Source organism: Notechis scutatus, chromosome 5, assembly GCF_049901735.1.
Source record: "Notechis scutatus isolate UNSWTSFEM ecotype Mainland chromosome 5, rNotScu1.2, whole genome shotgun sequence".
Lineage (NCBI taxonomy): Eukaryota > Metazoa > Chordata > Lepidosauria > Squamata > Elapidae > Notechis > Notechis scutatus.
In genome coordinates this window covers 32,702,346-32,724,704 of record NC_142013.1, presented here as the reverse complement: position 1 = coordinate 32,724,704, position 22,359 = coordinate 32,702,346, and the positions used below count along the sequence as shown (strand labels likewise).

Sequence of the window (22,359 nt, the reverse complement as noted above, 5' to 3'; positions counted from 1 at the left end):
TGTTGGAAGGGACATAGGAGGTCTTCCAGTCCAATCCCCTGCTCAGGCAGGAGACTTTATACCATTCTAGACAAATAGATTGATAAATTAACTTTAGCCCCAGGAACAAGCCAGGTTTTAATATCTTTCTGGAATCCTGGAAGAGAGGACATTGTTCTTATCTTTGGGAAAATTCTGTTCCAGATGATGGGGGCATGGGAGCATGCTTCCTTGGTCCTGTGAAAAGACAGTGCTTAAGATTGGGGACAAAGAGCATATACACTGTACTAGAATGCACTGGTCAACAGAAATAGTTAGAGACATGTACTTGCTTAGCAGAGATGGTATTTGGCAGGTTCTGAGCAGTTCTGGAGAACCAGTAGTGGAAATTTTGAGTAGTTCATAGAACCAGCAAATACCACCTCTGATTGGCCCTGCCCCCATCTATTCCCTGCCTCCTGAGTCCCAGCTGATTGGCTGAGTCTTCTTTTGTTGCTGGAGCTGGAAAGCAGATTAGTGGGGTGGGGAGGGAATGGTATTTTGCAGTAACCTTCCCCCAGGAGTGGGGAGGGAAAGGACATTTTACAGTATCATTCCCCTGCCATGCCCACCAAGCCATGCCCACTAAGCCATGCCCACCAAGCCACACCCACAGAACCAGTAGTAAAAAAAATTGAATCCCACCACTGTTACTTAGATATCCAGCCTTTTGATGTACAGGATTTTATATATAATAATGAGCACCTTGAATTAAACTCAAAAGTTAACTGTCAATTTGGCAACTCCATATTAGTGGTGACACAAGGTCTTATCAGAAGGTGCCCATTATTGCTCATACTGCCACATATTGAACCTGCTGGAGCTTTGGAGTGTTCTTCAAGGGAATTCACATATAGAGAATTTTGCAATTATCCAGTTGTGAAATGATCAGGGCAAGTTTCTAAGAGTCTTAGGAGATATTATTTGAAGCCTCATCCAAATGCATAAATAAAATACAATACACTCTTAAACTTTTTCAAAATAAATATAAATTGACCTCAGGTAAATGACTATCCAGTTTCTAGAACTTTCTATAGTATCTGATTGACCAAGTATGACTTTGGAGACATCCAGATGAACTGCTTTTATTATTATTCTGATGCGCTCTGTCTTTCTTTGGATTGAATCCTGCTATATTGTTTTGCTCTTCACATTCATTTTCTAAAATCTCATTTTCAACATTTTCTTTATTGAATGTTGAAATTACGGAAGCCTGACATTTACTCTGCTGTGAAAGTCTTTCCAGGCTATACTGATCTCAGTTATAATGTTTAATATTTGTCTGAATAACTTCAATTTCCTCATGGAAAAAAACAGTGCAATTGCTATCAGCTCAGCTCATATTCTGTAGTCACTCTATGACATCTGTCATCCATCAATTTCTTGAGTGTGCAAATTCATATCTTAAATCACTGCAGAATCTCAATATTGTTTACATTTCAACTTATATATATATAAAAGTAAATTTATGTAAATGTAATTAATAAAGTAACTTGAAAATAATTTAAATTTAAAAGTATACAATAAACTTTCAGAATAGGTTGCAAATTCTGTAAACACAATTTTAACACATTGGAAGAGCATCATATTGGGAAAGGCTTCACAAATAGGATTAATCAAATATACATAAACTCATATTTCAGTCAAAGTGACAGTGTACAGCAAAGTTTCTCTGGTGAATACTAAAATGTTCCCAACATTTTACAAAGATATTTAAAAAGGGCCTACATAGTGCAAATAAACAGATTTGTAAACATTTATTTCATGTTCCATTGGAACATGGAAAAATTTATGGAACCGTAGTGGCATGGCATGCTACCAACCATGTTAACCTTATAGTCATATGAAGAATAAGAATTCAAAAATCAATTTACTCTTTCTGTGCAAAATAATAACTCCGTGATTGCCAGTTAATCATGCATTTTTCATGCTCTTGAGTAGTGTATAAATGTAATGCAGATAGTTTTTTATAGGTAGATGAGATAGAGTATGAAAACATTTTATTTTATTTTCAGATAATATTATATACAGAAATATTCAGAATATTAGGGCATAATAGCATAGGATTCAGCATTAGCCCTTAGGTTCTTATATAATACCTTATAAGAAAACCTATTTGATGGACCCAATGTGTGAAGAGTTAATCTAATTTCAGATGAAACCAGGATGAATAAACATATTCATTATTACCTCTGTCCTGTGGGATTCTTACCTAGCCTTAAAACTACTAGAAGAACTTAAATGTAGCATTAGGAGTAACTCTAAGATAAGAATTGGAATTTCTGTAAATTTCAGCTTCTCTTGAAATCTGATTTTGTGAATTAGTCAATTTAATTTAAAAATATATTTTCCCTGTTATCTGAAATCTTTTTAAAGGTTCAAACTGAAAGGTGTAAGGTTTTTGTGCAAATTTCTTCAAAGATATATAACTTGTTAGGAATTTTTCCATATGCATAACACATTTCATACATTTTATGCTTTTAATCTGTAGTGGTAAACTATATTACAAACCTTAACTGACAGCCAGTATGATTGTTCTGTGCCAGTCTACACATGCCCACACACAAGCAAGGTTTAATATATTTATTCCACATCATCTAGCCCAGCGGCTGCAGCCCACTGGTGGGCCATGAGAAAATTTTGGTGGGCCGCAGAGAAATCTCACCTGCAGAGCACCCCCCAAAAGCAATTAATCCAGGCTGTGCAGAAACACAAGGCTGTGCTGCCCACATGGCCCGCGGGAACCCTTCCCGCCCACTCACTCCTTACCCTCTTAGTTGTCTTCTCTCAAAGATTTCTAGGCCATCCAATCTTTTTTCATTTGATTTCTAGTCTCTACTACTACTGTAACAATGAAGAATCTTTACAAATACTTTTATGGCACCAGACTCTATTTCTTCAAATGCAAACACTATCATTCAGAGCAATGAACATATATACACATACAAACAAGTACAAATGCATACACGCATGCACGCACACACACGCACACACACACACACACACGCCTATACATATATACATACATTCACAAGACTATGGCAATTGCTAAAAATGAAACAAGTCTAAAATAAGTATGTTTGCATTCTTTATTGAATACTTAGTGAGAACAATTATTGCTAATAAACAAACACCTGTAACTGCTTCAAGAGTTATATAATAAACAATATATAAATATTTTCAAGAAATGACGTATTGTTTCTATTTAAAGTCAAATAAATAGAATTAAGAATTACTATATACTATGATTTAGTCATCAAGAACAGGGGTGTCAACCTGGGCCCATGGGCTGGATTTGTCACATGCAGGCCATGCCCATCCCAGGTTCACAAAGGGAAAAAAATGTCGCAAAGCATCATGTGATGACAATATGACGCTCGCTGCAAGTTTGACACCTGTGATCTAGAACATGGCAATGACTTATAAAAGAGCCATATCACTAACTAATGGGTATGAGAACTTTTGATACAGGTACTACAGAAATAAAGTATCCTATTAATTTAATTTCCCTTCAGAAAAAAAAGGATTCTGGGAAATATTATAGATTTCCTACCACTTGATCTAGCAATGTTGTTGAAATCTATAGTATGACAGGTTATCCAAACAACAGGCTCTGAATCATTCTTAAAGATCTTTAGCCAGTCATCAAAACCCAAGGCTTCTTGATTTGTAGAGAGTTTTTAAAAAGTGACATTCCCTGATATATGTCGTGCAACAGTGGATGACAAAATTGGTGAAAATAAAATCAACCTTTTTTTTCAACCATGGCAAGCACTGTTGTGTAGCAGTAAAAAATATTTTTTCTCTGACACTAATATATATCACTATATTGTCATTTGTGACAGCAATTAGGGTTATGGTGAGCTATTATATTATACATCCTAGCTTAGTGAAGAAAATGCTTCCTAATCCTGCATAAATTTACAAGACAGTTTGCTAATTAAATCCATTTTGATCTGAAGCTGCCAGCATACTCTATCCATCCATTGGAGGAACAAGTTTCAGTTTAGTGAACATGAGGTTGTCAGTAAATTGTTTGGAAAGGATGAAGTGAACCATATAATGTACCTTTTGAAAGTATGTGTATTATAGTTTACAGGATATGACCTCAGCTGGACTGGAACTAGCTAACTATCTCCCTAGTTAAGGAGGTGTAATTATTTTCTTGCCATCATACATGGGAAGAGAAAACCAAGAAGAGGAGATCCTGGCTTAATGTTCAAACATTCCAACAGATAGTTTGAGATTTGCAAAATGATCAGAATGGAACATTCAAATATGGTAGGTGGCTTATCTTCAAATAAGGTAAAAAGAACAGACACATTTCTTACTGCACATATTAAGGGTGAAATAGTGCACAAACAAATCACTTATTTGGGAGGCTTTCCACAGGACAGTATAATGCCTGCCTTTAAAAGATTTATAGATGAAGAGTTAAAACCATATTACAGTGCTGTAATCAATCTTCTTATTCTTTGTCAGTAGGATGTTTTTCCAAGCTACACACATATACTTAATTTTAGCCAAAAGGCCAAGAAGCAAACATTTCCAATCTAAATTTTCCTTGGAAGTGTTTTGCATTCTACTCCAAGAAAGATAAAAGGACAGATTTGTAACAGAGATCTTGGTCAGAGCCTGCTGGTGTTTTCATGTCTGAAGACTTAGGGAATATCAGTCACATTAATGTCCCATATTTCTATTGTTCAGTTGACAGAGAGGTCTGCTTGAATAAACTGCCTTGCCTTGACTGACGAGCCTTTTTCTTCTTTAAGAATAAGGTGATAGACAGTGTTGGTCATTAGAAGGACAAGCAAAAGAAATGGATTCAATTGATTCCCATGGTTATATTTCCTCCCGCTACCGAATATCACCTGCTAGAAAAAAGAACAAACATTAATAGCTGTTCTTATCATATTTTGGGGTGGATCTTTGTCCTGCTTTAATTCCATTTTATAAAAGAATCTCACATCTCATTATATCTATTTATACAATGTTTATGACTATAGACAATCTGTTCATAAGTAGGAAATGAGGTCTTCAAACCATTGAGTAAATGGCTATCAGTTATCCTTGTGTGGATAAATATAATGAAATATGGGACTTGATATATAATACAATAGTTTAAAAAGGCATAGTTATATATGTTAATATACACACATATATACATATACAGAATTTAATAACATTGTTTTACATAATCTTATATAGAATTGTAGTAGATTACTAATAGTATCATAATTTATATTTTGCATTTTTATGCAATAATTTTTCACTTATTTTGAAGCATTTCTTGTAGTTTAGTTATGTATGCATTTTTATATTTCTACATTTTGATTTCTTTTTGTTCCTCTGTTATTTTAAAAGCAATAACAATTAAAAAGAGTTTACATTTTTAAAAAATATGCATACATTGAAAAATTTAGGAGCTGAATAGTGGACTTGCTTTTCTCAAGTCTGTTTAATCATCAATTCATTAGCTAGCCTTAGAAAAAACTATGATTCTGATCTCATTTCATTTTCCTTCTATAAATTGCTTCATATAATTTTTTCAGATTACTGATATGCAAACTACATTGAGTACTTTGCAAATAAGTGTTATAAGTAAACACCAAGCATAATGTTCCACTATCAAAATAGGAAATATAAATTTCAATGGCTTACAGAACAAATATTAAAATAAGCAGGGAGCTACAGCCATTGCTTTTTATTTCTGACAAATCATTTTCCACAATAGCAAAGTACATATGTAGAGCCTTGTAACCATATGAAGATCAAAGTATGTCTAGACCAACATTCAGTTCTCATCATAGTCCTTGTATATAATGTTATTGTGATGTTTATTGTGAAATCAACAAGCAGCATATGAATATGCAGTATTCTCTTACTGTTTTTTCTGCCTTGACATCTTTATCTTCCACAGTATGAATTATAACTCATCCTTTCCATTTCCTCATAATTTATACTCCATTAAGCTTCTCAGCTTAACATTTCTCTCAATGCATCTCAGTTTCTTTAATGAAAAAGTTATGAAACACAGGAAGTCAAGCAATAAAATTTTCATTGTTGAACTCTTTGAAATCAGAATTAAAATATACAAAATCTGGGGATTCTCAGTCAGCATATTGCAATCTATGTTGGCTTGGATTATAAATCAGAAGAACATCAAGGTAATAAGTATGCTGGTGATTTTCATAATTTATAAAATAGCATGTTATACTTGGTGATATATGAATCAGTAAAGTTTTTATCAAAAATAGATAATAGGTTCAAAGTTAGTCTTTCTGTCTTCATGCAGTCTTTAAAAAAGTTCTTGAGAGTGCTGAGCAATTCAATTTCTAAGCTGAAGCAAGTCATCATTCTACCAAAATATCTCCAAATTCAGATCCACAGTCTCAGTCTCAGTTCTTGGTATCACTGTATCAGTGCTGAAAGTACACATTTTGGACACTTCACAGCAGGATTCTCAACCATTTGAAGAGCAGTTCCAATGTGACTGATTTATCATATTGTTGTCTCTTTAGGAGCTGAATATACAGTATTTATTTCTGACTCTGTTTCAGTTTATTAGACACTGAAGCAAATCAGCGAATTACTATTGAATTACTGTTGCTATGCAAACCTTGTTCAGTAGATGAGACATTTTTATATATCCTTTGATCATTCCTGAAGAAAAGTTTCTAGAAAAAGTGTGTTGCTTCCTACAAATATTAATTAGAATGTGTTTCAAATGCAGCCACCATACAAACATGAACGTTGGGTAAAAATGCTTCATTGGAAAGTATAACACTTTACAACTCATATGAGCTTTGAAATGCAAGTGGAGAATGGATGCAAGCCAAAGCTTTTAGGCAATTTCAGCACTTTGGTTCTTTCAATCAGTCTTTCCATACCTATCTTTCTTTCATAGGAATTTTTCTGAAATGTAGATGATGATCATAATTATAATAACTATGATAAATATATCTGTAATAGATATATATCAGATTGCAAATAATCGGAAAAATGCACATACATAAATTGTTGTTGTTGTTGTTGTTGTTGTTGTTGTTGTTGTTGTTGTTAGTCTTGAAGTCATTTCCAACCCATCTCGACCCCATGGACAATGCTCCTCCAGGCCTTCCTGTCCTCTACAATCTCCCAGAGTCCATTTAAGTCCATGCCGACTGCTCCAGCCACCTCATTCTCTGCAATCCCTTTCTTCTTCTACCCTCAATCGTTCCCAGCATTAGGCTCTTCTCCAGTGAGTCCTTCCTTGTCATTAGGTGGCCAAAGTATTTGAGTTTCATCTTCAGGATCTGGCCTTCTAAAGAGCAGTCAGGGTTGATCTTCTCTAGGACTGACCAGTTTGATTGCCTTGCAGTCCAGGGACTCACAGGAGTCTTCTGCAGCACCATAGTTCAAGGGCCTTAATTGTTTGGTGCTCAGATTTCCTTATGGTCCAAACATACATACATATATGTCTTAAAAATTTGTCTGGAAAATATTGTTTGGCTGGTTAATTAGGATAAGAAAATTGTTGCTTTTCATTATTTGGTAGCCCAAAAATACATGCGGTTTGGCTGATAGAAATGATAAGGGGTTGGTTTTAAACTATGAAAATGATAATGCTGCCCGGTTTTTCCCAACATCAAGGCAGAGCTCCACTGAGCCTGGAATAAACTGTTTCACACAAACACAAAGTTTGATCATCTGGAATTGTGACTAAAGCAGTAACCCCCACATCAAATAAAGAGAAGAGCATCAGGATGATTAGGGGACTGGAGACTAAAACATATGAAGAATGGTTACAGGAACTGGGCATGGCTAGTCTAATGAAGAGAAGGACCAGAGGAGACATGATGCCAGTGTTCCAATATTTGAGGGGCTGCTACAGAGAAGAAGGGGTCAAGCTATTTTCTAAAGCATCTATAGGCCAGACATGGAATAATAGATGGAAACTGAACAAGGAGAGATTTAACCTAGAAATAAGGAGAAACTTTCTGACAGTGAGAACAATCAACCAATGGAACAGCTTGCCCTAAGAAGTTGTGGAACATCATCATATGAAACTTTCAAGAAAAGATTGGATTGCCATTTGTCAGAAATGGTGTAGGGTCTCCTGCTTGGGCTGGGGGTTGGACTAGATAACCTACAAGGTCCCTTCCAATTCTGATTATCTGTTATCTGTCTGTTAAATGAGGCAACTACCCTATACTTCACTATAATAGTTAATTCATCATCTGTCTTGAGATAAGCATAAAGTATCCAAAACTGGTATTATATAGCAACTATCAGAACCAGGAGATACTGACCTTAATCAGGAAGCATGGAAGAGAACCAGGTTAATACTCAATAAAAGAAAAGGTAAAAATTCAGCTATCCAGATACCAAAAAAGGAGAAATGCCTCTTAATTGACAGAGTCCAGGGTATAGATAATTTTCTGACTTGTAACATTTGATTTTAGTTAAGGTGGGGGGGGGGGGGGTAAGGAGTAATGTTAGCAAATATGCCCTGTAAATAATGTATGTTTTAGTTTCCAGGAATTATTAAGAAAGCAAGAAAAGGTATATTACAATATATTGAGTAGCTCTATAAGAAGAAGTAACAGATCTATATGGATAGACATAGGAACTGAAAGAGAATATTGAATTTTTAACAGAAGTTGGTTAGCTTCTAAACTGAGCCAAGAGTGATCTAAGATGAATGTACAGAGAGGCAAATATAATCTACTTGCTAAAATAATTTCGGAGGGCTTTATTTTAATGAAATACACTATACCAGTGATGCTTTAAAATGTAGAGTTGGATTTTGTCAAATAAAAGCCACTGAAAAGAGTATAACATGTATTCAAATAACATGTATTCAAATATTAAGAAACCTTGCATATTTGAAAGAGATAGATGATAGCTCACCATTTTCTTCCTGGAATACATGAGAGAGAGTGAATTATTTTTAGTCTTAAGAAGAGGGCAGGGATATAATGGTGCTTTTGAAGTACCAGAGAGGATGCTACACAGGTTACACAGACATCCTATCTATTATCCCTGGAGGCCTGAAATGGAATAATGGGCTTAGGTTAAAGGAAGGCAAATCTGGTTAATTTCTAGCAATATGAGCTGTTTATGAATAAAATCAATTGATCAGAGAAGCAGAATCTTTTTTACTGAATGAACAGCTATCTGTTGTAGGCACTTTAATTTGGATTTCTGAACAAAGCAATCAACTGAAATCAATTTCCCAATCAGAAACCCTGGATGACCAAGTGCATCTTGCGTGACAGGACCAAGGCTTTTAGGTCTGGTGATGGGGCAAGATACAGTGTTGCCAGAGCTAATCTGAAGAAAGGTATTCAGAAGACCAAGGCTGCTTATAAGAGGAAGATTGAGTTATACCAATAACATGAGGCAGGTGTGGCGAAGGATTCAACAAATTACAAACCATCAACTGACCAATGTCATCCCTGCTGAGGGGGATGCTTCATTGGCAGAGGAACTGAATCATTTCTTTGCTCGCTGGAGACATCAGAGACAGATAAAATACAACTACCAGCCAATTGTAGCCCCCACCTCATTGTGGAGGAACAGGAGGTGAGGAACATTCTGAGGGCTGTGGACCCTAGAAAGGCTGCTAACGGTCCTAACGATATCTCTGGCCGAGTGCTTAAAGACTGTGCTGATCAGTTGGCTGGAGTCTTTACCAGGATCTTCAGTTGGTCTTTATCCCAGTCCACTATTCCATCTTGTTTGAAGGCTTCCACCATTGTTCCACTGCCAAAGAAGTTCCCTATCAATAACCTCAACAATTACAGACCAGTGGCACTCACTCCTATCATCATGAAGTGCTTTGAGAAATTGGTCTGCCGGCACATCATTTCTGGTCTTCCGCATACATTTGATAAACACCAGTTTGCATACAGAAAAAATAGGTCTACAGAGGATGCTATAGCCATCACTCTTCACACTGCTCTGACTCATCTAGATCAGCAGGGGGGGCTATGTGAGGATGCTTTTTGTGGATTTTAATTCTGTGTTTAACATAATTCTTCCACATAGACTAGTGTCTAAACTTCTGGACCTTGGGCTTTCTAATCTGCCTTTGGATTATGGATTTCCTGTCTGGCCGCTCACCGAGGGTCAGATTAGGTAATAATACCTCTTCAGCCCTTATTCTTAACACTGATACACCACAGGGTTGTTTGTTGAGTCCCTTGCTCATATGTGCATGACTGCATTCTCACTCACGCTAATAATACTATTGCTAAATTTGCAGATGATACAACAGTGGTGGGACTTATCTCCGGGAGGGATGAGTCTGCCTACAGAGATGAGGTGGACCAGTTGCTTTTGTGGTATAGAGACAATAACTTGGTCCTCAACACCAGTAAGACCAAGGAGCTTATAGTGGATTATAGAAGGAACAGATCAGACATCCAGCCCTTGCCTATCAATGGAGACTGAGTGGAAAAAACGGTCAGTTTTAAGTTTTTTGGTGTTACCCTAAAAGAGGACCTGACCTGGGATGCCTACATTGCAGCCTTGGTCAAAAGGACCCAGCAGAGATTATACCTGAGACTTCTCAGAAAACAACAACTGAATGAAAAACTGCTGCTGACCTTCTATCACTGCACCATAGAGAGCATTTTAACATACTGCACCTCTGTATGGTTTGCCAATTGCAGAGTGGCAGATAGAAAAGCACTCCAGAAGGTTAATGTTATTGCCCAGAGGATCATTGGTTGCTCTCTCCCCTCCCGCTGCCTTAAGAAAGTTCAAAACATTTTCAAAGATCTATCTCATCCTGGGAACCCTTTTTTTGAACCATTACCATCTGGCTTATGGTACAGAATAATAAAACAAGCACAAATAGGCTGAAAAACAGCTTCTATCCCAGGGCAGTCGCTCTTTTGAATTCTACTGTATAGTGCAGTGTTGGTGTGATGTGGGGGGTTTCGGTTCAATGTGTGGAGGGTAAAGGATGTGTGTTTGTGTTTATTTTCATGGTCATGATGTGCACTGAAGATGGTGTTTGATTTCATTGTACGAGGTGCAATGACAATAAAGTAAACTAAACTAAACTAAACTAAATAACTTAAATAGTCCTTTCTGTTATATCATTCTGCATAGTAGGCAACCACCTTACTATCCTTGTGTAAAAAATAAAAATAAAAATCTCTCTCCAGCTCAGTAACAGTTGAATGCACATTGAGCTAATCTATCCCTTTTAAAATCTGGCTTAGAGAAATACTTCTATATTAGGCAATTAATCAACAGCCCAATTGTTAATGGGACAACATTTAAAATGAAGGTTACCATTAAAAGAATCTTATTAAAGCTTTAAAATTATCAAGGGAATACATTAGAGCAATCTAAATTGAGGCGAGAAACAGTATTATGATTACTTTCTTTAGAAGTTGGAGATATTATTCATGTAAGCTGAAGTAGACTGTAGAAACCGGTTAAAAGAATAGAAAATAATAAAAGGCCAAGATTTTATTCAGTTCAGACTAATGGGCAGGTGGTATATGGAAGAAATTGGGGAGTGGGAATAAAGAAAAAGTAAATTGTCAATTATCTTGTTGGATAAGATGTTAATCTCAAAAATAACTATAAACCGGAAAATTGCAGTAAAGTTGAAAAATGGATGAACCTGATACAAAGTGGTAAGGGTTTGCCATGAGGAACAAAAATTGCAATAGTTTAGCTTTAGTGCTAAAAGTCTTGGTTGTGCATGTCATTAACTGGTAATCAGAAGCAGAGAATAAAAATTCTGGGATGCTAAGAAAATAATAGAAAAATGTAAGTAAATGGATCACAGAAAGATATAATGTTTTTTTCCCCATGATGTGTGGAACCTGTAATGAAATCAGGCTTAAAGGATCTTCATAATGGAAGGAAGGTTAGCTCAGGGAGTAGAGAAGAAAGGAAAGGAAATATATAAAATGAATATGTGTCCTTGGGTGCAAGGTACCTTCCTTAATATTAGCAGGTGTCGGGTAGGTAGGAGTAGAGAAGCAGTAGCAGGAGTAATCTTGGAAGTAAGGGGCAGAAAAAGAAACAGTTTTTTAAGGAGGAGAAAGAAAGTTTAATTACAAACAGAGACATATTAAATGGAGAAAAAACTAGACTTCTCTCCTAGCATATTTTGCCCTCCTGGCATGACTATCTGCATTTACAAAAAGATCCATTGTGTGACTTGCATATAAGTCATTCTTATAACTAAGTACCTGTATAATATTACCTGTCTGACTATATGGCTATTTGTTCTGAATACATATGGCATAACAAAATCTTGGTTTGAGAATATACTATCTCAGGGAATCATTTAAATTCTCGTTCTTTTGTAGATCCAATAAGAAATATATAAGCCTCTAGTTGTGAATAGAAAAAAAGAGCTTTCTTTTATTATTTGCATCACAACCCAGCAGCCTACCCCAGAGCAAGACAAAGATAAGAAAATATACTAATATTACGGTGCAGTTTACAGAAGTACAGTTACTTGTATTTAAGAGAAAATATGGGTCAAGATTCATATAATGATGAAGAGAATGTGTAGGGGGTCACCCTAATTTTAATGATATATGCAGAATTGAAAAAGAACACAGAACACTTATGAATTTGTTGAATTATTTGTTTATAGGTATAGACAAAGTATAAATAAATAGTGACTCAGATCTATAAACTATTATATTTTGCTTGTGATTTGAATCCTATGTTTGTATAGTATACTGTTAGCTGCCACCTTATGCTTGCTTATGGTTTGCTGCTATGCAGTGACAGGCTGCAATGAACTGTGGGGAGGGGGGATGAAGTGGGGAATGCTTTGGGAAACTAAAGTAAGTGCTGTATCTCCTCTAGATAATGCTTCAAGGTCACCCAGCTGGAAGAAGGAGGGGCTCATACCAAACTGTACTTGAACAACAGTTATGAAAACATCTTGAATCTGATTGGTTACCCTGGGGTGGGTGATGAGAGATAGTTAAGGAAGGAAAAAGTAGAAGTTGGGGATTTTGACATCTGATTCTCAGCTCTGACTTTGCACTACTGCAATACACTTGATCTCTAATAAACTGCACCTTTCTCAAGAAATCGAGCCAAGGATCATTTTATTTAAAGATTTAAGTTGTTGCAGATCTGACAAAACAAAGCTCTTGTTTGTTAATGACTTCTTAAAAAAATTCTTGAACAGGCTACTTGGCATGTCACTGCTCCCAAATTTTCAGTGTTGTTTCAATCAACCAAAATTTCAGGAATAATGCCTTACCAAAAACTCTTACTGGGTTTTTCTGCAGTGGGAATAGCACTTACTGACAAAACCAATTTGATGCCAGGTAGATAAGTGGGATTGATAGATACATCAGTGGATTGTTTCAGAAATAAATCTTGTCTTGTCTTGTCTCTGTGCTAATCACCATAAAAATGCACATTTAAAAAGTGGGTAAAACCAATGGAGTGGCAGAAAGCTAAAAATATGCTCCATTAAGAAAGACTGATGGCATATGCATGGAATATTCAAAACTCTGGGGTGGGAGAACTAATCTATGGGATTGGAAAATTAAAATCAAATGAGTGAATACTGACTGATTTGCACTTTCTGTAGTCAGCTATTGGCTGATTCATTCTAACAGCTGGTTGCTGTGAGCTCAAGATACACAAGCATATACATAAAATGTATTTTGAAATGATGAAATTTTTTTTAAAAAAAGGTTTGGTTTTAATGTGTTTGAGAATGCTTAACAAATCAAACATAGGGTGTTGCCCACTATCCCACTATGTAGGAGTTTAATATTTGAATTATAATTACATAAGATGAGTCATTTTAGCCAGTGAATAAGTACTTACTTCATAATACAAGAAATCATTTGTATTCAGTACATAGTTTTTTAGGATTTGTGGTTTTTAATTTCTTTTTTTGTGATGCTTGTAAGTATCCAGCTTACTACATATCTATTACTAATACATTTTGAAAACACGAGCTGCTTGTTCCAAAAATATGTTCTACCATGAAAAATCAAGAACATTCTTAATCAAGCTGAATACTCAGTTTAAAGGAAAAATGAGTTTCTGAATTAAATACAAAAATATCCAATTGTGTCCATTCAAAATTAGGCTTGAAGTCATTTTAACAAGCATTTATAAGATATGCATATACATTTAATTTTTTAATTCAATAATATAATTTCCTATCAAAGATATATACTGTAGAATAAATAGTCAAAGTCATCTGTCTGCAGAACAGAGTTAATACAAATCTTTCAAAGTGAGCTGTTTAAGATAATTTCACTTTTCATTTTCATTTTTTTTCTGTATCAATTGTCCTTGAAAAGATTATTATTGTTATTATTTGTTAAAATTAATAGCAGGAAAAATGAAGCTAAATACATTTAAATAATTATTAGTGTCTGAAATTTTCATATAATTTCAATGTGTTCTCTGACATGACTAGAACAAGACTAGCATTCTCTATAGCCATGTCTTCCCTGGATGTTGGATAATGAAAAATCATTTGTAGCCTTTTAGCCTACAATTCAATCTTTGTTATCTTTAGAGTCTTCTTAATGATTCCTAAACATCAGTAGTTTTCCAACATCCTGTCATTTTCCTTTTAATTATTAGTAAGTGGATTTTCTCACCTTTCAGAGTCATTATTTTTTAAAACCATTGCTATTTCCAGCAAATGTAGGGATAGAGAGAAACTGGGAACTAGTGTAAATCTTTTTACCATAATTATGTAACAGTCATATAATCTTGATAAATACATTTTAGATTATTGTTTGAATGGGTAAAGGTGTGATGATTTTAGGATGCCATGAGCTTCTGTTATAGTTTTATGTTTTTATTGCTGTTTTGTGAGCCACCCAGAATTATGGTATATAAGATTTGTGGCTATTCTAATTGTTTTAATTGTTGATTGGGAGCTGCCAGAATTCAGTATAAGATCGGTGGCTACATATATGTTTTAAACAGGAAGGAGGAAAGGAAAGAAGAAAATCATACATCACAATAACACCAAACAAACCAGGAACATAAAACAAATGTAAAACAAACTTCATCATGTGTCTGAATCAGATCACTAAATCCACTTAAACTTCTTAGAACTGTTTCCATTACTGCTGTATGTATGTCAGCAATTTTTTAAAATTTTATTCCTAAATTATGTCCATGTTTAATCCATGTCCATGTCCATATCCATCAACATGCATATTCTGTGATGGGGCAGATGCATAATTCTTTATAGTAAATCTCACAGACTAGTGCCATTTTTAAAATTAGTTTTAAATTAATGCTTTTATTACTTTAGAATATGTCTCTGATACCTTACATTTGTTTGTTTGTGTGTGGTGTAGTGGAGATAGTGTTTATCAAGTTATAGAAATTTTCCCAGGAGAATAATAATCTGAAATATATTAATCAAGACTATATGACTATTACATAATCCATTGCCTTTCTTGTTCTGTTTCAAAAGTAAAAGTATATTGAAATTATCCTTATTTGGAACTGTTCTTATTAGGAATATTAAGGGGAAGTTATGCTAAAACAGATGCATATATTATTTTACATATAATAACAGTGGCCAGGATTGTATATACACAGTCCTGGAAACAATAGAATATACCAGCTGAAGGGACAGTGATAAGAAAGATCCTGGACTGCACAGAGATGGACAGGCTGACCCTTGAGTTAAAAGATAAAAATGAAACTGAGTACTATCTAGTCTGGGATTCCTGGTATATCTGGCTAGACAATAGAAATAAAAATAATATAGCAATTGATATATGAATATGAATGATGATGCTGCTGTAACATTGTTGGAAATGTAAATATGTTTTTAAATTGCTGGAAAATGTCTAATAAAAACTATTTTAAAAAAGAAAAAGAAATTATCCTTATTTGAATATTTTAATACAAAACAGTCCCAATCTTCTCATTCTATATTGTCCATCAACAGTTTTTCTTAGATGCATCTGACACTTAAAAACAACATTGTTCATCAGGTGCTACCAAAGATAGTAAAGATGAACTACTGAATGTAATTTAAAGAAGTTGAAGAACTGATGAAATTTATAAATCATTAAAAAAAACTTCAGGATGATTCATTCTTTCTCCATTTCCCCTCCCACCCCCCCCCACCCCCAAATATTAGGCATCTACCCTGTGCCTTTTTTAAAACAAGGATCTGATCAATTAAAAAACAGAAATACCACCATCTATATAATACTAAAACTCTCACTGATGCTTATATGAAGAAAACAATGGATTGTAGGGCAACAATTTTTGAATCAAGGCCCTTCAAAAGGGCTAACTTAAAGAACATGTCCAAAATCCAAGATTCATTAATCCTAAAGGGAATTAAATTTGGGGAAGTTATGGCTGTTTCTATGCTACTGGCTGCTGTCGCACTTATATTCATTTTCAACATTCAGTGACAGTTTTCCAGTTAGTTTCACAATCTCTCACTCCCTATTCCATTCAGCAACAACCACTTGGAAGGAAAAGAAAGGAAAAAAGGACTGGCAGGAAGTCAAAAGTTGCTCCTATTTTCACTTCTTTCTTGATCACCCTTGGATTCTCTGTTTAGGTAAGATAATAACCCATCAAAACAGGGGTTGTTTGATACATGTTTTAAAACGATTTTTTTTAAAGAAATGTGTAATTGTAGAGCAAGTTTTTTTTTAAATGAGTATGTATTTAAATGTGTATTTATGTATAATTATCTTCTTTACATTGAATATCAGCATAAAGATATGCTTCTACAATAGATTCATTTTCAGAAACAGAGTGATATGTTTTCTTTTTTGACATAATTGAAATATGGACAGAGGTTTTGAAATATTTATTGGATTCTCACTTTAGAGCTTCCATTGAACATATAGGCTGGCTTTCACATAGAACATAACTAACAAACACTGACTTTGTGAAGTATACATTGGCATGAAATTTGGATCCTAAAGCTCAACAGCACTCTTCCTCCATATGTTATGGTCCATATGCATCACACTGCATAATTTCTCATACAACTTGGCACCCATCTGGAGGGAGAGAAATTCAAGTTGAAAGAAAGTCATTTTATATACAAACCTATACTGTACACATTGAACAATAGCAGAATGTTATATTTCAACAAGCATGTTTAGTTTAAATCTGCATAGAGAATGGAAAAATAAGTAAAAGAAGAAGAATATTTTGCGGTCATGATAAGTGCTTGTAAATTACTGACAAAGCTGACTGAAAACCATTAATTTAAATTTGCAGATGAGATCTTGGGAAGGAAAAGTACCTTTTGTCCACAGCACTACATAATGCAATAGGTTTACATTATCAGAAATTAAACCAACATTTGGGGATTGATCGACATCTAAAATGTGAATCAGTCCTTTTCTTTTATTTATTTATTTTATTTATTTATTTGATTTGCCAATTGTTTACAAGATAATAAGTATAAATGTATACATAGTTGTGAATACATGAAATGGGTACATATAAGAAAAATAAAAGAATAAGAGAAACAATAGGACAGGGACAGTAGGCACGTTGGTGCGCTTATGCACGCCCCCTACAGGCCTCTTAGGAAAGGGGTGAGGTCAATAGTAGACAGTCTAAGGTTAAAGTTTTTGGGGTTTGGGGAAGAAACTACAGAGTCGGGTAGAGTATTCCAGACATTGACCACTCTATTGCTGAAGTCGTATTTCCTGCAATCAAGTTTGGTGCGGTTTACTTTGAGTTTGTATCTATTGTGTGCTCTTGTGTTGTTATGGTTGAAGCTGAAGTATTCATTGACAGGTAGGACATTGCAATGTATGATTTTATATACCATGCTTAAGTCAGACCGAAGACGGCGTAATTCAAGGTTTTCAAGTTCTAGAATTTCAAGTCTGGTGGCATAAGGTATTCTACAATGAGTAGAGGAGTGGAGAACTCTTCTTGTGAAATATTTCTGGACTTTCCCAATTGTGCTAATATCAGATACGTAGTGTGGGTTCCAGACTGATGAACTGTATTCGAGTATTGGTCTAGCAAATGTTTTGTATGCTCTGGTTAGTAGTGTGATATTACCAGAGAAAAAGCTACATAGGATTAGGTTAACAACTCTTAATGCCTTTTTGGCTATGTAGTTGCAGTGGGCTCTAGCACTTAGATCATTAGAGGTGAGTATTCCAAGGTCCTTTACAGAGCTTGAGTCATCAACAAGATCTTGACTATTCAGCTTGTATTTTATTTTCTGATTTTTTTTGCCAATATGTAAGACAGAGCATTTATTTGTTGAGATTTGAAGTTGCCATTTGTTTGACCACTCTGATACATAGTCAAGATCTTTTGTAGGGTAGCAGTATTGTCTGTGGTATTGAACAGCTTTACATCATCAGCGAAGAGAACGCAATTGCTCTTAATATGATCACAGAGGTCGTTTATGTAGAGTATGAAGAGAGTTGGTCCTAGAACACTGCCTTGGGGAACACCACTATTGACAGGTACTGGATTTGATAGTACGCTCCCGATTTTGACCATTTGTTGTCTGTTTGACAGGAATGCTTCTATCCAGTTATTCAGTTGTCCAGAGATACCATAGGATTTTATTTTTAGGAGTAGTTTGTCGTGTACCACTGAATCAAAGGCTTTACAGAAGTCTATGTAGATTGCGTCTATTGCTTTGCCCTGGTCGAGTTGTGTTGTCCATATGTTTTTGCAGTGTAAGAGTTGCAGATTACAGGATAGTTTTTTTCTGAAACCAAATTGTTTATTGGAGAGTAGGTTATTTGTCTCTAAGTGAAGGATGATGGATTGGTTAATAATTGATTCCATGACTTTACAGGTGACGCAGCATAAGGAGATTGGCCTGTAATTTTCAACTAGGCTTGGGTCTCCCTTTTTGAAGATGGGGATGACTGTGGCTTGTGACCATAGGTTAGGCAAGGAGCTGGTTCTGAAAGATTTTTCAAAGATTATGCTTAGAGGTTTGGCTATGGCAGTGGATAGCTTTCTTAAGAAGTAGGCACATATTCCATCCGGTCCAATAGATAGAGATGGTTTTAGGTTGCATAGTGCTTTTTCAACATTGTCTTCTGTGAAATCGATATGTATTAGATCATTGTTGTTATCTGTGGTACGGCTAGGAAATACTGGGCATGATCCATTGCTGTTTACAAATACTGAGCCGAAGAATGTGTTAAAGATGTTGGCTTTAATGGTGCCGTCGTTGCAGTCTTTACCATCAGGTCCTATCAAGGGAGGGATGGACCTTGAGTCTTTTAGTTTGTTGTTTACAAAATTGTAAAAAGCACGGGTGGAATTGGTGCTTAGAAGGTTTTCCTCTTGTTTAATGTGATAATTGGTGCATTCGGTCTTTATCTGGTGGCATAAATTTTTGTATCGGTTTTTGAAATTGGCAACGTGACCAGATTTGTTTTTCCGCCAGAGTGATCTCTTTTTGGATTGAAGTTTCCTTATTGATATGGGTAATCTGCTTTTTTGTTTTGTTTTGGGAGTTGTTGGTACATATAGTTTGATGACTCTTTTGACTTCAAGTAAAAATATGTTGTAATGGTCTTCAACAGTATTGCATCCAGTGAATAGAGATTGCCAATCAAGGGATGAGAGATCGTTGTGTATAAGATCATAGTTGCCTTTTTTGAAGTTACAATTGGGAATTACATCATTGTGGTGATTTTTGTGTGGACGTATGTTGAGACAAAAGTCAATCATATTGTGGTCACTACTGGAAAAGGGTTCTTTAGTTTGTATTCCGTAAATTAAATTCAAACTATTGCAGAAGATGAGATCGAGGCAGTTGTTTAGTCTAGTGTTGTTGGTTACTAGTTGTTCCAGTCCCAGATTTGTAATAGCATTGTAGAAGGTTGTGTGTATGATTTTAGTTGTACAATCATTTAGGGTCCAGTCAATATGAGGTAGATTGAAATCACCAAGAAAGATAAAAGGGTATGGGCAGGATGCAGCCCATGTTAGTAATGTATTTAGCTTGTTTACATGTTCGATGTCATAATCAGGTGCTCTGTAACATAGTAAGAATCGAATTGTGATATTCTTTTGGGAAAAGATCTGAGAGAGGGCTTAAATGAGACTTTAACCATATGAAAAATCAGATTTTTCAACATGTTTTCCATGTTAAATAAAGCATTTGAAAGAAAATGGAATAAATTCTACTTTACAGCTATTTTTTTAATCCACTGCCCTTGTTTAAAAGACAGGTTTGGTATTCTCTTTTCTTTTTGTGCACCTACCTTTTGTGTAATCTACCCCTCATAGTTTTAAGAATGATGGAGTGAAAATTAGTAAACAAAGGGGTTTAATCTGAAGTTGTACTAACTAAATGGATGATCCTTCACCACATCTTTTTCAGCTGTTACCATGATCTTCAGATTATCTCATATAAACAAGATTAACTTCCTCTTCTCTTACAGATGACAAAATCTGCTGGCTAAGAGTAACAGAAGCAAGTCAATGAGCATTTTGCTACAAGAAGAAATATTTTGCCCGAGGCCATATATTTGAAAGTTCAAGGGATAAAAGCTAAGATTGTTTACTTGCTCAGACTGGATTTTTTTGTTATTAAAGCAATAAATAAAATTAAAGCAATAAGGTAATAATGTATTAATAAAACATATTCCCCAAGCTGTGTCTTGACCTATGAAACAGGATTTTATTTATTTCCTTGATTTTTTTGTTTGTTTGTTTTGTCCCTGGGTGTAGGGAGGGAAGAGATGTGCTGAAGTTTGAGAGACTGTTAGTATTTTCAAACCTAATTAAAACCTAATTTATGCATTTTTTTCTGGTAGGCTTGCTTTTTTATTGGTGGGTCTCCTGCCAAAATCTAAATATGATACTTTTTATTTTTTATTTTATAAATGATAATAATATAGTAATAGCAAAGTACATTGCCAAGTAAATGTCCAAGTTTAATATTATAATAGCAATGAAAATGAAACATATAGTTTAAAAGGAGTATATAAAAGAAAGAGAAAAATGTTTGGAAATTTATTTCAGAAATATATTGCTTAAGGAATTGCCCTAGAATGTTTGAAAGTCCTCCACCTTGTCCCTCTATTGCAAATCATTAATTCAAATATTGACAAAGAGCACATGTCAACAATCTACATTGAATTTATTCTCCCAAAAATTGTATCATAATTGGTTTGGGAAATTTCCAAGTTTGAAATATATTTGAAAGTATATTCTTGGTCTTAACTGATATTAATCATGGGGATGCAGCCAAGAAAAGATACACATCCTTGACAAGTGATATTTTCTCTGCATAAATGGAACATGATTACACCAATGTATACCGCAAGATGATTCAGTCCAAACTCATGTCCCAATTGATTAGAAAATTTAATTATCATTTATTTAATTGGAAATATATCCCAAGGCAAAATAGAAAACTTATCAGAGATAGAATATACAATATTAGGGATTCGCTTTGCCTTTCAAATGGGAGTAATTATTTAAACAGATAGAACCCCCCAGTGTCATAATATTGCTAGATGCAATGGTAATATTTATTGCAGATGATTAATGTGATACTGCATATGATGAAATGGAATGCACTATATAAAAATGTATGCTATAATAAATTCATTTTAGAAAACAAGTGACATACCAGATGATTACATGGAGAAAGACACAGTAAAAACAGATATTTGAATCTATGCAGAAACATAGAACAAGTCATGAAGAAATTGATCTGGGAGAATCTTGATGACAACAGAGTGGTTAACAGAACTCAAAACAAATTTGCCAAGAACAAATATTGTCAAACTAACTTTAGTTAATTGTTTTCCATTACCTAACTTCATCCATAGATAGTGGGAAATACTGTGGACTTAAAGTACCACAGATGGTTCAATTAGTAAACTCACTAAGTCTGGACCATATGGTGCATCTATTAGGAGGATGTATAGCTGCCTTAAAATATGTATTCAGAGAATGCTCATCAATTTGTTTTCTCATAGTATAGAGGAAAATTCACTGAAATGACATGGGTTTAGTGCTGGAACTGATAATCTTCACATATACAATATACATACCCATCAAACTAATCCACTTCAAGGTGAATATTATGCAAAGTACAGAATAGTAAACCAAAGAAATTGAAATATAAGAAATAAAAAGAAAATGTAACTAAATCTAGTTTACATCAAATCATTCTCCAGTCCACTGCACATATATTTTTATTTTGCATACCAGCCTTACTCTCCCCATTCACACATTATTTCACACTGCTATTTGTTGTTTAAACTTCTCACTATCGTTTTGCCTGAGTATCTCATCAGTTCCATTTTACATGACTTCCTCTTTTTCATCACCCATGCACTGTCCCTTCATAGATTTGTTACCGATTTAATCCTCAAT

The 22,359-nt window shown here is 34.8% G+C and overlaps 1 long non-coding RNA gene across 1 annotated transcript in view; it reads left to right on the top strand.

Annotated features, from left to right (window-relative positions):
- LOC148130437 (uncharacterized) overlaps positions 1 to 20,622 on the top strand; it is a 25,619-nt gene extending 4,997 nt beyond the window's left edge. Inside the window, exons 2-3 of the long non-coding RNA XR_015749968.1 lie at positions 16,469 to 16,573; positions 20,412 to 20,622. This is a non-coding gene — a long non-coding RNA (uncharacterized LOC148130437). The remainder of the gene's footprint in view (positions 1 to 16,468; positions 16,574 to 20,411) is intronic.
- The last annotated feature ends 1,737 nt before the right edge of the window (positions 20,623 to 22,359 follow it).